The 12,300-nt window shown below is 46.1% G+C and overlaps 1 protein-coding gene across 1 annotated transcript in view; it reads left to right on the plus strand.

The window, feature by feature from the left end:
* Positions 1-225: 225 nt before the first annotated feature.
* LOC133222923 (guanine nucleotide-binding protein G(o) subunit alpha-like) overlaps positions 226-12,300 on the plus strand; it is a 30,461-nt gene continuing 18,386 nt past the window's right edge. Inside the window, exons 1-2 of the mRNA XM_061373115.1 lie at positions 226-348; positions 1,130-1,259. The gene's annotated coding sequence lies outside the window, so the exon portion shown is untranslated. The remainder of the gene's footprint in view (positions 349-1,129; positions 1,260-12,300) is intronic.

Consider the following 12,300-nt stretch of genomic DNA (forward strand, 5'->3'; position numbering starts at 1 on the left):
AACACATGCACACTTAATTTCCTGCTTTCAGTTCACTATCGGATTTTATGAGTAGGTTAGTGGGGTTTGTTTTTTGTAAGAATAGGATTTACAACAATACATTAAGCCATGAAAACGAGATTGAAAAAGATTAATAGGAAGCAGAAGTATTCATCTGAGATTAACAAAGATTAATGTGTGTCTTATTCTTATCTGTTTTCTTTTCACTTTTTCTCTTAGTTACCTAGACAGCTTAGATCGAATCGGAGCTGCAGACTATCAGCCCACAGAGCAGGATATACTCCGAACCAGGGTCAAAACAACTGGCATTGTAGAAACCCACTTCACATTTAAAAACCTCCACTTCAGGTTAGTCTAAAACTGCACAGTAAATTTTCAGTGCATCTATTTGTCCCAGTTTCCCCATGGTTCTTAAAGGAGAAGTTGTTAAACTGCTGGTTAATGCATGGATGGCTCCCACTGCAGAAGGCACAGCATTTTGGAGGACCAATACTATGACCCTGTCTTGAAAATCACTGCCTTTAAGATGGGAGCTCATGGTAGCTTCTTCTAACCCAAATGGCACCTCTTTGTTGAGAGATATAAGACAAGATTGACCCCCTCAAGTCTGATCAAGCCTCGTAAAAATATTTGGCCAAATCTTTTCTATAAAGTGGGTCAGTCACATGCTTTTTATTGACCTTCATGATGCCAGCCAGTAGAGAGAAGAGGGCATAAAGGCAGAAAGCCACTCACAAACAGTATTCAGAGCATATCACAGAATCAGTCTCCACCTCTGCAGACCATTTGGGACACAGCACACTGCTGAGGTTCTCCCACAGATCCCCACATCCTTTGCTGTAACTACTCCTCCTGGTCCTCCTTGGATACCAAGCCAGTGGTGAAAGGCCTGCTGATTTGTGTTTGGAGCCATCCATGGACAGTATGCTCCATCCCTGGCAGTGTTCAAGGCCGGGTTGGACAGGGCTTGGAGCAACCTGGCCTATGGGAAGGTGTTCCTGCCAGTGGCAGGGGGTTGGAACTAGATGTTCTTAAGGTCCATTCTATGATTCTATGAAATTCCAAGAATGCTAAAGTTTCCTTGTAACTAAGAAAGAGCCGGCACTGATGGTCCTCTCCTGTGCCGTAGGCTCTTTGATGTCGGGGGCCAGCGGTCAGAACGCAAGAAGTGGATTCACTGCTTTGAGGACGTCACAGCGATCATTTTCTGTGTCGCGCTGAGTGGCTATGACCAGGTGCTCCATGAAGATGAAACCACGGTAAGTCTAACCAGGTCTTGGAGGCCCAAACATTTCTTTATGGAATATTGCATAGCCAGCAACTACTCAGAGATCACTGAATGCTCACTGGGGTGCTGAAGTAATGTGCTTTTGTCAGTCACGCTCCCTTGAAACTGAAATCCTGGGGAGATGTGTCCTTCTCCACACTCTTCAAAACCAAGTCTGCATGCCCAGGTAATGCTTCCTTGCACTGGTAAAGCTGAGTGTTTTATCTCTTCTTTCTAGCTGACCTGTGTGTTTTCAGAAGGTGTTAACAGGACCCTGTATCCAGAAAAAGGAGATAGAAGTGGGCTCTTAAAATAAATGTTCAGGAAGTAGTTGCATCATGGTGCAGAGGTGCAGGACGGCCATGCACACCCAAGACAGACTTGGCTAGGAATATAATCTATTTCTTCAGGCTACAGAGTGAGACTGGAGCTGTTTGATTCCTCAGGCAACTTGATCCAGGAGAGCTCTTATAACTTCCCACTGTGACATTAGGCTCAAAATACCATCTGGAAATAAAGCTAGCAAGGACCATAAATCCATAAATGATCCATAATCCATAAATGATTGGCTTCGAGGCTGGTGTTCCAGGCAGGGCTTTGGATTCTTTGATAACGGCTGGTTTTATAGGGCACCGGCCTGGACATTGGCATATGGGAAAGGTTTATCGCGCAGAGGTAAAAGGATGCTGGGGCACGAATTAGCAGGGCTCATTTGGAGAGCTTTAAACTAGATTTGAAGGGGGATGGGGTTGTAGCTGGGCTTGCCTCAGTGGGACAGTGCTCCGGAATTGATGAAGACTGGGAGGCCTCCTGTAATCCTAGGGTGAAATCGGTGTGCTCAGCTCGCTCCCTGAAATGTCTGTACGCCAATGCGCGCAGCATGGGAAATAAGCAGGAGGAGCTAGAAACCTGTGTTAAGTCAGGAGATTATGACCTGGTGGCAATTACAGAGACGTGGTGGGACAGCTCACATGACTGGAATATAGTCATGGAGGGCTATGTCCTTCTCAGGAAAGACAGGCCAGCCAGGCGGGGTGGGGGGGTTGCTCTTTATGTGCGAGAGCAGCTACAATGTGTTGAGTTCTGTCCGGGGACAGATGATGAGCGAGTCGAGAGTCTGTGGGTGAGAATTAAGGGGCAGGCTGGCAGGGGCGATACTGTTGTGGGGGTCTGTTACAGGCCACCGGATCAGGGTGAGGAAGTTGACGAGGCCTTCTACAGGCAGCTGAGAGTGGCCTCACAGTCACAGGCCGTGGTCGTCGTGGGGGATTTTAACTTCCCTGATGTTTGCTGGAAGGACTACTCGGCAACCCAGCCGCAGTCCAGGAGGTTCCTCCAGTGTATGGATGATAACTTCCTCATGCAAATGGTGGATGAGCCAACCAGGAGAGGTGTGCTGCTGGATCTCATCCTCACTAACAAGGAGGGTCTGGTTGAAGGAGTGAAGGTTGAGGGCTGCCTTGGTTGCAGCGACCACGAGATGGTAGAATTCAGGATCTTGTGTGGTAGGGTCAGTAGAATAGCAAGTAGAATCGCAACCCTGGACTTTAGCAGGGCAAACTTTGGCCTCTTCAAGCGATTGCTAGGGGAAATCCCGTGGGCTAGGCTGCTTGAAGGGAAAGGGGCCCAAGATAGTTGGTTGACGTTCAAGGACTGCTTTTTCCGAGCTCAAGATTGGAGCATCCCGACACGTAGGAAGTCAAGGAAGAGGGTCAGGAGACGTGCGTGGCTAAATAGGGAATTGATCGGTATGCTCAAGTGGAAGAGGAGAGTTTACAGGTCATGGAAAGAAGGGCTGGCCACTTGGGAAGAATATAAGGCTGCTGCTAGAGGATGTAGGAAAGCTGCTAGGATGGCTAAGGCCTCCTTGGAATTAAAGCTGGCGAGAGGGGTCAAGGACAGCAGAAAGAGCTTTTTCAAATACATGGCAGGTAAAACTAACACCAGAGGCAATGTAGGCCCGCTGATGAACGGGACGGGTGCCCTGGTGACAGAAGATACAGAGATGGCAGAGTTACTGAATGCCTTCTTTGTCTCTGTCTACTCTGCCGGAGGCAGTCCTGAAGAGCCCTGTACCGCTGAGACCTCGGATGAAGATAGGTCAACGGAGCGGTCTGCCTTAGTCGATGAGGAATGGGTTAAAGACCAGTTGAGCAATCTGGATATCCATAAATCCATGGGTCCAGATGGGATGCACCCGCGGGTGCTGAGGGAACTGGCTGAGGTCATTGCTGGACCGCTCTCCATCATCTTTACCAAGTCTTGGGAAACGGGAGAGGTGCCTGAGGACTGGAGGAAAGCAAATGTCACTCCTGTCTTCAAAAAGGGCAAGAAGGAGGACCCGGGTAACTATAGACCGGTTAGCCTCACCTCCATTCCTGGGAAAGTGATGGAACACCTTGTCCTTGGTGCCATCTTAAGGCATATCAAGGATAAGAGGGTTATGAGGGGCAGTCAACATGGCTTCACCAAGGGGAAGTCGTGCTTGACCAATCTCGTAGCCTTTTATGAGGAAATAACACGGTGGATGGATGATGGTAGAGCGGTGGATGTGGTCTACCTTGACTTCAGCAAAGCGTTTGACACGGTCTCCCACAGCATCCTTGTGGCTAAATTGAGGAAGTGTGGTCTGGATGATCGGGTAGTGAGGTGGACTGTGAACTGGCTGAAGGAGAGAAGCCAGAGAGTTGTAGTCTATGGGGCGGAGTCTAGTTGGAGGCCTGTATCTAGTGGAGTGCCTCAAGGGTCGGTACTGGGACCAGTATTATTTAATATATTCATCAACGATTTAGATGAGGGAATTGAGTGTACTATCAGCAAGTTTGCTGATGACACTAAGCTGGGAGGAGTGGCCGACACGCCAGAAGGCTGTGCTGCCATCCAGAGAGACCTGGACAGGCTGGAGAGTTGGGCGGGGAATAACTTGATGAAATATAACAAGGGAAAGTGTAGAGTCCTGCATCTGGGCAGGAACAACCCCAGGTTCCAGTATAGGTTGGGGAACGACCTGTTAGAGAGCAGTGTAGGGGAGAGGGACCTGGGGGTCCTGGTGGACGACAGGGTGACCATGAGCCGACACTGTGCCCTTGTGGCCAAGAAGGCCAATGGCATCCTGGGTTGTATTAGAAGGGGGGTGGTTAGTAGGTCGAGAGAGGTCCTCCTTCCCCTCTACTCTGCCCTGGTGAGACCTCATCTGGAATATTGTGTCCAGTTCTGGGCCCCTCAGTTTAAAAAGGACAGGGACCTGCTGGAGAGAGTCCAGCGCAGGGCAACTAAGATGATTAAGGGAGTGGAGCATCTCCCTTATGAGGAAAGACTGAGGGAGCTGGGTCTCTATAGTTTGGAGAAGAGGAGATTGAGGGGTGACCTTATTAGTGTATATAAATATATAAAGGGGGAGTGTCATGAGGATGGAGCCAGGCTCTTCTCAGTGGCAAACAATGAAAGGACAAGGGGTAATGGGTACAAATTGGAGCACAAGAGGTTCCACTTAAACCTGAGAAGAAACTTCTTCTCAGTGAGGGTGACGGAACACTGGAACAGGCTGCCCAGGGAGGTTGTGGAATCTCCTTCTTTGGAGACATTCAAAACCCGCCTGGACACGTTCCTGTGTAACCTTATCTAGGTGTTCCTGCTCCAGCAGGGGGATTGGACTAGATGATCTTTTGAGGTCCCTTCCAATCTCTAACATACTGTGATACTGTGATACTGTGACCCGCGTGCTCCCTGGTATTAGAGTGTAATTAATACAAGTAAATTAAATACACAGAAAGGATGTAAGAAGACTAATTAGTGTAGTTTGGCCATTCACTTAGTGTTGCATGCTTTTGGGACTAACAATGACTGTGGCAAGCACCTAGTAGCCTTTATCTAACTAAAAAGGAATTGGAGGCCATACTCAGACTTGTTAATGATTTTATCTATGCCCAGTCTTGTGGCAGCATGGAAGGCTCACTCCTGCCTATCTCTCTGGGACTCTTTATTCTCCTGCTGATGAAGATGTCAGGCTTGCAGAAAGCTGTTGATGAAGAAGGAATCAAGGGAAAGATTGCTGTTAGGTATCAGTTGCCTTGTCCCAAAAAGGCTGGGGGAGGGGGGGCTGTGGTTTCTAGACTCTTTGAGCCAGGTTTATGAGCTCTAGTAAACTGATGAAGTCACCTGGTTGTTTGAGTTGTATTGAACCCAGAATTCATGCTTATATTAACGTCATGACTCCAGACTGACTGAGACACCCTACATCCTCTTATGTCCATTTATTTATAATCCTCAGTTGTCACCTCCCTCTGACCTCATGCTCAGGGATGCTCAGTCCTGTAGGATTTACTGGGAAGGAACTAAAATCTCCTGACATGATTTGGAAAACCCAGCCATTAGCTCAATACCATAGAGCTCTGCAGCTGAGCAGGAGAAACACACCCAGGAGATAAAGAAGAATACACAGAGAGAGGGCAGACCCAGGAGGCAGGGAGCTAAGCTGTGGTATGAGCAGGGAGCAAGGTGAATGGTAGGTATAACTTGGGCTGTGACACCCAAACGGTGAAGCCAAAAGTATCCTTTAATACTGGTCACCTTTGGGTGCCAGAGCTGTGATTCAAAGCCGCAGAACACAAGATGGAAGGGCCCGAATGCCAATGCCATTTTTAAATATCAACCTGAACTCAGCTCCTGAGGTGGAGGTTACAGAATCTCTCCTGGGGAAGCTGAGTTCTGCCGGTGACTGCCACCCAGCACCACTCTGATGACAGGCAGGGTGCCAGCTCAGACTCCCCCCTGAAGTACCCTGCTGCAGAAAACTGGGATTTATACATCTCCAACTTTCCTTTTGCACCAGGAAAGCAGACTTGCACTGCTTTGGCACAGCACTGACATTTGCTTGCTATTTCAATCCCTTTTCACAAAGCTTTTCTAGGGATGCTGAGCAACAGGAGGGCAGAGGCAGCTGCTGTTCACTTACACACTCGGTGCAAACAGGGAAAAGATTCAGCATCAGCACCACTGCGCCTGCAGGATGCCCCTACCTAACCCAGATAAACAACCCTGAGCAAGTCCAATCCAAACAGGAAAAATGATGGGGTTGGATCTTATCTGCCCTATTATATCCCCAGCACAGGTGGAAAATCCCCAGGCTCTGGCCCTCTCCCAGCTGAATCCCTAAGCATTCTGTTTCCTCCCTGCTAACACGGTTCCTCTCCTGAACAACTCCATGGACTATGATGTCTTTGCATAACAAAGCTATTTTGTCTCATTTGTGACTTACCTTCATGTTTTGTAAACTGAGATTACAGGAAGAAAAGCCTCAGACCTGTAATCTGGGAGGAGAGAGGGACAGCAATCATAATCAGTAAAACTGGAGAAGGCAATTAACAAAGGTAGATTTGCATTGTTCCTTCTAACTGGAATTCCTAATGGAATTTAAAAAAAGACAGCAATGGCATGGGTCCTATCACAGGAACTGAGACTATCCTCTTTGTTTTTTTCCTCACAAATTCAAAGGAGTCATGGCAAAAGAGGGAGGTGTTCATGCTGCACATTTATGCCTCTGAAACTGAGCTATTTATGTCATCCACATCTAGCCAAGACATGCAAGTATTGTTCATGTCCCCATTGCTGAGCATGGGATAGGTTGAAGGTGCTGTGATAGTGACCCTTGGTCTGTTGGCTAATATTTCATTGCATGACCTGGTTAGCGTGCTCTCTCCACTGTCAATGAGCAAGGAAAACTGAATTATAGCACTTAGAAATTGCCTTAGGAGTGACAAAGCCAGTGAAAGTGGTTTGGACATCTTAGGCAATATAAGCAGGAGGGTGGATATGGAGTTTCTGTGCTTAGGATAGCCATCAATGCCCTTATAGTTTGCGTGCTAGTTAGCACTTAATCACCAAGGAGAACAAAAAAGTTTGAATCAACTGTGTGTGGCACAAATAACCAAGTCTCCTCCCCTGCTCTGGTGAAAAAAGGATGGGTTTTATGAGTGTGTTTCTGTCTGGGCAGAGTCTTGACTGCAGTATCCTTTCTCCCTCACGCTCAGCAGAAAGCTACCTGACCTTCACATCAGTGATGGGAACACAATTGTGCAGTGACATCTGAACTCGGTGATAAGCAATTCTTATTCTGCACAGGAAAAGTTAACTGGGCTTTTAATGGTTAGTCCTCTAATGTGGCTGGTGGGGCTGCTTTCCTTTGGGGATATTTGTAGGCATAAGGATTTAAAATACTGATTTTGAAATAGGAAATGACATTAAGAAGCCAGTGTTTCAAGAGCCCTTCCCTTAATGATAGACCCAACATAAAGTAAGGAAAAGCAGCATAATAGGCCCAAAAGCAGGTGAAATAATTTATATCATTTCATATAAAACTATGAGAAGTGTAATTTTTAATGCCTCCTAGCAGATCAGGCGTATCTACCCCATCACAGCAGCATAGGTGCTCCTGAGAGGGGCCCTGGGGAAGCTTTAGGTGACTAAAAGGCTCTTTCACTCTGGATTTATCAGTAGGAGGGGGATTATTTGAGGGCTTCTCACTTCTCCTTTAGCAGCAGCCTGTCCTTTTGATGTGGTACCCAGAGACTGTTTCTCTATCCTTGCTCTCAGCCAGGGTCTGCTTGAGCTGTTGGAGGTCTCCTATAAACACCTATAGAAGGAATCAAATGTCACCTGTGGTGCTTCCCAGCAGTTGGGAAGTGGGCTGTGCAGCCTGGTGCAGGGCTGGTGGGGTGCAGTGTGGTAAGTACGGTGACCTCCAGGATGATGGCTGCTGCACATGAGCTATGGTTTAACCCATGAGCAGTGATCATGTGTTTCTCCATGCTTCTATTTTAAATCAGAAAGCGTGATAAAAATGTGCTTTAAAATGTTCTGTGAGTAACCCTGCTTAAAAAACAGTTAATTGCATTTGATGTCTGTTCCACTGATCGCCCTTCACTTTTTTCTCTCTTCCCAAAGGCTTTGAGTAGCCAAAGATCTCTTACAAGAACAAAACTTTTGCATGTTCCTACATGGTTACAATTCTGACACCACAAGTAGGAAAGAGCAGCATTGCTCTGGGGCTCTCACACCAGCCAGTACAAAATGGGTTAGTAAAAACCAACACACAGACATGGGATGATCCAGATAAGCAGCATCTTGCAACTGAGAACAAATAAATAACTGCATTTTTCTATTTGTACGTGATCGCATCTTCTCTGTGTGTCAGTGGGGAGATGCTTGGTCATTTCAAGCCTGGTAGCAAAGCGTGTGGTGCACGGTACAGCAAATTGCACGTGTCCTGTTTCGCTCTGGGTCAGATCAGATGTTTCCTTCAACCACAGAGCCACATTTACCTAATGCATTCAGCAGCAGCTAAAGTATATCAATGAAAAGTAAAGTGTTAATCAATACAGTGCTGGGCTCAACCATGCTGCCAGCGCAGGCATGAAACAGAGTGGGAGAGGGGTGAAAACCACTGTCTGTCTCCTGCAGCATCCTGAATTTCCAAATCCAGTGAGGGGAAACATGCTCCACCCACCCCAAAAAAACCTCCAGCGACAAGGCCGTGCCACCCTGTCCTCTCCAGCATCTCTCTGATGGTTGATGTAACCAGTCCCATATGTGCACTAGCGGGTTTGGGGAGTGCTGTCCAAAGGAGAATGCTACTGGGAAAAGCTGAGGAACCCATCTGGTCTGTACCACGCTTTGCTTTTGATAACTCCCTGACTCTTGGGTGTGCTTCGTCCTCACCATGCCTGCTCTCTCCACTCCCTGGCTCCCGGCTGAGAGATGGCCACGTGACCAGCATGCGTGCTCCGGCATCGGCCTTGCGCACCCAACATCGCCAGCCTCAACACCTTCACAGCCTTTCCTCAGCCGTCTGACCTTATCTAGCCAAACAAAGGCCAAAAAATGAGCATTTGAGAGACCAACCAAATTGGCAGGTATGAAGCTTGTCTTGAACTGAGAAAAAACAGCAAAAATAAAAGAAAAGCAGAGTTGAAAGCAACAGGGAATATGACACTTGGTTGACTTTGCCGTGAGCTCTTTCCACCACCATAAAACCATATGGCAGACTTTGCAACTCTCTAACTGGTCTGTTTTTTCTGTTCCTCATCTCTCTCCCATTTCCTGTGTCTTTTTTTTGCATGACCTATAACTAAAAAGCTGACTTCTCACTGTGTATGCAGTTGAATGTGTGGCTCTTCTGCTGGTGAGTAGCTGATGTTCTTGTAGAGGCATGAGTTAGCATCAGTGGTAGCTGCCTGACTTCTAGTCTGGCTGTTCTTAAATGCCCTACGTGATGTTTTTCCCTTTTATACTATTTCCTCTTCCTTTTTCACTTTTTTTGCTCTCACTGAGACACTTTCTGTTGAGCCACCTTCCAAGAGAACTAAAAAAGATGGAAAAAGTAAAAAGCACAAAACCACTAAACAAAATAACAAAACCTGGCAAAGGTCACGGCAAGGTCATTTCCAAAATTATGTCACTTTGATGTCTGCTTCCAACTCTAAATTAATTCAAGGGTCTATCAGTCCTTGGTTAATGTATCCAACCAGTTGTATGCCACACACACTCAAGATAGATAGTGAAAAAACATGTTTAAGTAGTTAATGAAAACACTGTAGAAAATCTGCATGAACTATACCAACATATAAATCCGATCAAAGGGCAAAAATAATTCCCCATCCATGCATGGTGCATGATGATTTCTATGGGCTGGGATCCTGTAAATTATATACTATGTAAAATCAGAACAGCTCTGTATAGTCAAATGCCCTTAAGTTACTAACTGTAAGTCAAATGTTATAGGGATTGAATATGTATATGTTGAGCTGTATGTATGCATCAAGTTATTATGTATATCGTAGCTTTTCCTTTTTTTCCCCCCCTCCTTAATTTAGTTGTTTAAGATTTTCCTACATGTTTAACATCCCTGAGTCGCTATCTTTGGCCTGATGTGATCTCTCCTTTCTATTGCAGAACTGGATGCATGAATCACTGAAGCTTTTTGATAGCATCTGCAACAACAAATGGTTCACAGACACATCTATCATCCTCTTTCTAAACAAGAAGGACATATTTGAGGAGAAAATTAAGAAAACTCCACTGACTATCTGCTTTCCTGAGTATACAGGTAATGAGAAAGGTGGCTGTATAGGAGTGCATAGCAAAGGGATCGTGGAGCATTTCCCATTCAGACTGATAATGTTGTGTATCACAGCCTAAAGATGCATAGCTAGAGCTCCCAATTGCTTCACTGCAAGTTTTATTTCAATAAATGCCATAGGATCACTCCTACCATGTTTAGCGGTCTACTGAAAGCATGATGATGACTCAAACCCAAGTTCTTTGCTGCCAAAAGGCCACTGTCACTAAGCAGGGTGTTTGATCTTTGGATCCCTCTGTGGTTCCTGGCCCCTGGAACCAGCTGCCAGGCACCAAAGGGCTACAGGATCAGCCCTCCCAAAATTCAGACAGTGGGTTTCACAGCTTGGCTGATTCAGTTAAAGCTGTACATTTTTATCATGTTAGTTTAGGAGGTCCCCGGTTTCGCTCTCAGGCTTGCTGACATCAAACATCTTGACACGGAAACACAGTTAAATGCAGATAGAAAACAAGACGCTTGATTCTCTTGTGCATTTTCCACCAGTGCCTCTGCCCGCAGGGCAGGTAGTGAATAGCCACAGCAGGCCATGCCCTAAGCTTGGCTGGGGAGAAGGAGGCCTCATGCTTGGAGATCAGAACAGACGCTCTGCAACACAGGAATGTGCAAGAAGCCCTTGCTTTTGCTGGCTGTCTGGCCTCTGACCTGCTAATGATAAGAATACATCATCCATGCAAAGGCTGCAGCTGCATCTTGCCAGCTTCTGCAAACCCTCATTACGATTCTGAGACAGCATAAAAATAAACTTTTATTGTCATGAATTATTTAAGCTCACCAGAGACATCCAAATGAATCAAGCTGACAGAGAAGCAGATCTCCTTGTCAGGAAATGGAGATGTGAACTGGGAGTACTAAGAGTGTAACACTTCTGGGCAGGCCAACAAATTAACCAGAGATTCCTACCTCTGTGCATTTGATTTTTCATTGTGAGTAGGCAAAAGCAATCCATCACTGCTGCTTTAGGCTGAATGGTCTATGGCAATGGAGCTGGATGACGCCATCTGAATTCAGAAGAACACCTGCAGGCTTCCTCTCTGGGGAAAGCTTGGGTGTTTGTCACTACCACCACATTTCAGCCACCTACTCACCTGCTTGGTCCAGACAGAACCAACATGGTCCTGATGTGTTTGTCAAAACAGATCTAATAATGGAAATTTCACAGTCTTTACAGTTGAAAGCTCACAATAATGCCAAACCCAAATTTTTCTGGTTGCAAATCAGATTATATCTTTTTGGATGGCTTGTAGAGAAGCTAATCACCATTCTCTTTCTAGCAGCACTTCTGTATATCAGAAGATTATTATGCCATCTTCCTTTTTCCTTTTTCTCCATAAAAAAAATCTGCAACTTTCACTCCTTCCTGATCATATTTTGTGGACCTGGCTTTGTGGATCATCAGCTGTAGTCTCCCAGTAACCCCAATCTGAAATAATATTCTTACATATCCCTGAAGGAGAGAGTAGAACAAGAAGGAATATTGTTTTAGATATCTTTTCCTTCTCAAGCTATTCTAGCCCAAGAGAGTTGTTCATTGCTGGAGGCAGACCCTCATATGCACATAGCTAAGCTCTCAGCTGACGACACAAAGAAAAACAAATATAGCTTGTTTCTGGAGCACTTCAGCTCCAAGTAAACCAAACCAGTCTTCCCAAATCTCAGAGTACCCCAAAGATGCTTGAATTCCTTTGAGGTGCTGTTCTGGAAGATGGGAGTTATCACAATGTCAGGGACCCTCCACAGATCTCTTGTCTCTCGTGCCATCAGAGAGGGATGGAAGTCTAAAGGCTGAAAGTTCTTCCACGGATCCAACTGGGATCTAAATCATAGGTGAAGAATATCTCACACCTAGGCATTCAGCAATGCCATTAAGCTCAGACTTTAGACCCAAGCACTTAAGCTT

The sequence above is a fragment of the Neopsephotus bourkii genome, unplaced genomic scaffold, assembly GCF_033783945.1.
Source record: "Neopsephotus bourkii isolate Nb327-2 ecotype Australia unplaced genomic scaffold, CSIRO-AGI_Nbou_v1 NB_1625, whole genome shotgun sequence".
Taxonomy (NCBI): domain Eukaryota; kingdom Metazoa; phylum Chordata; class Aves; order Psittaciformes; family Psittacidae; genus Neopsephotus; species Neopsephotus bourkii.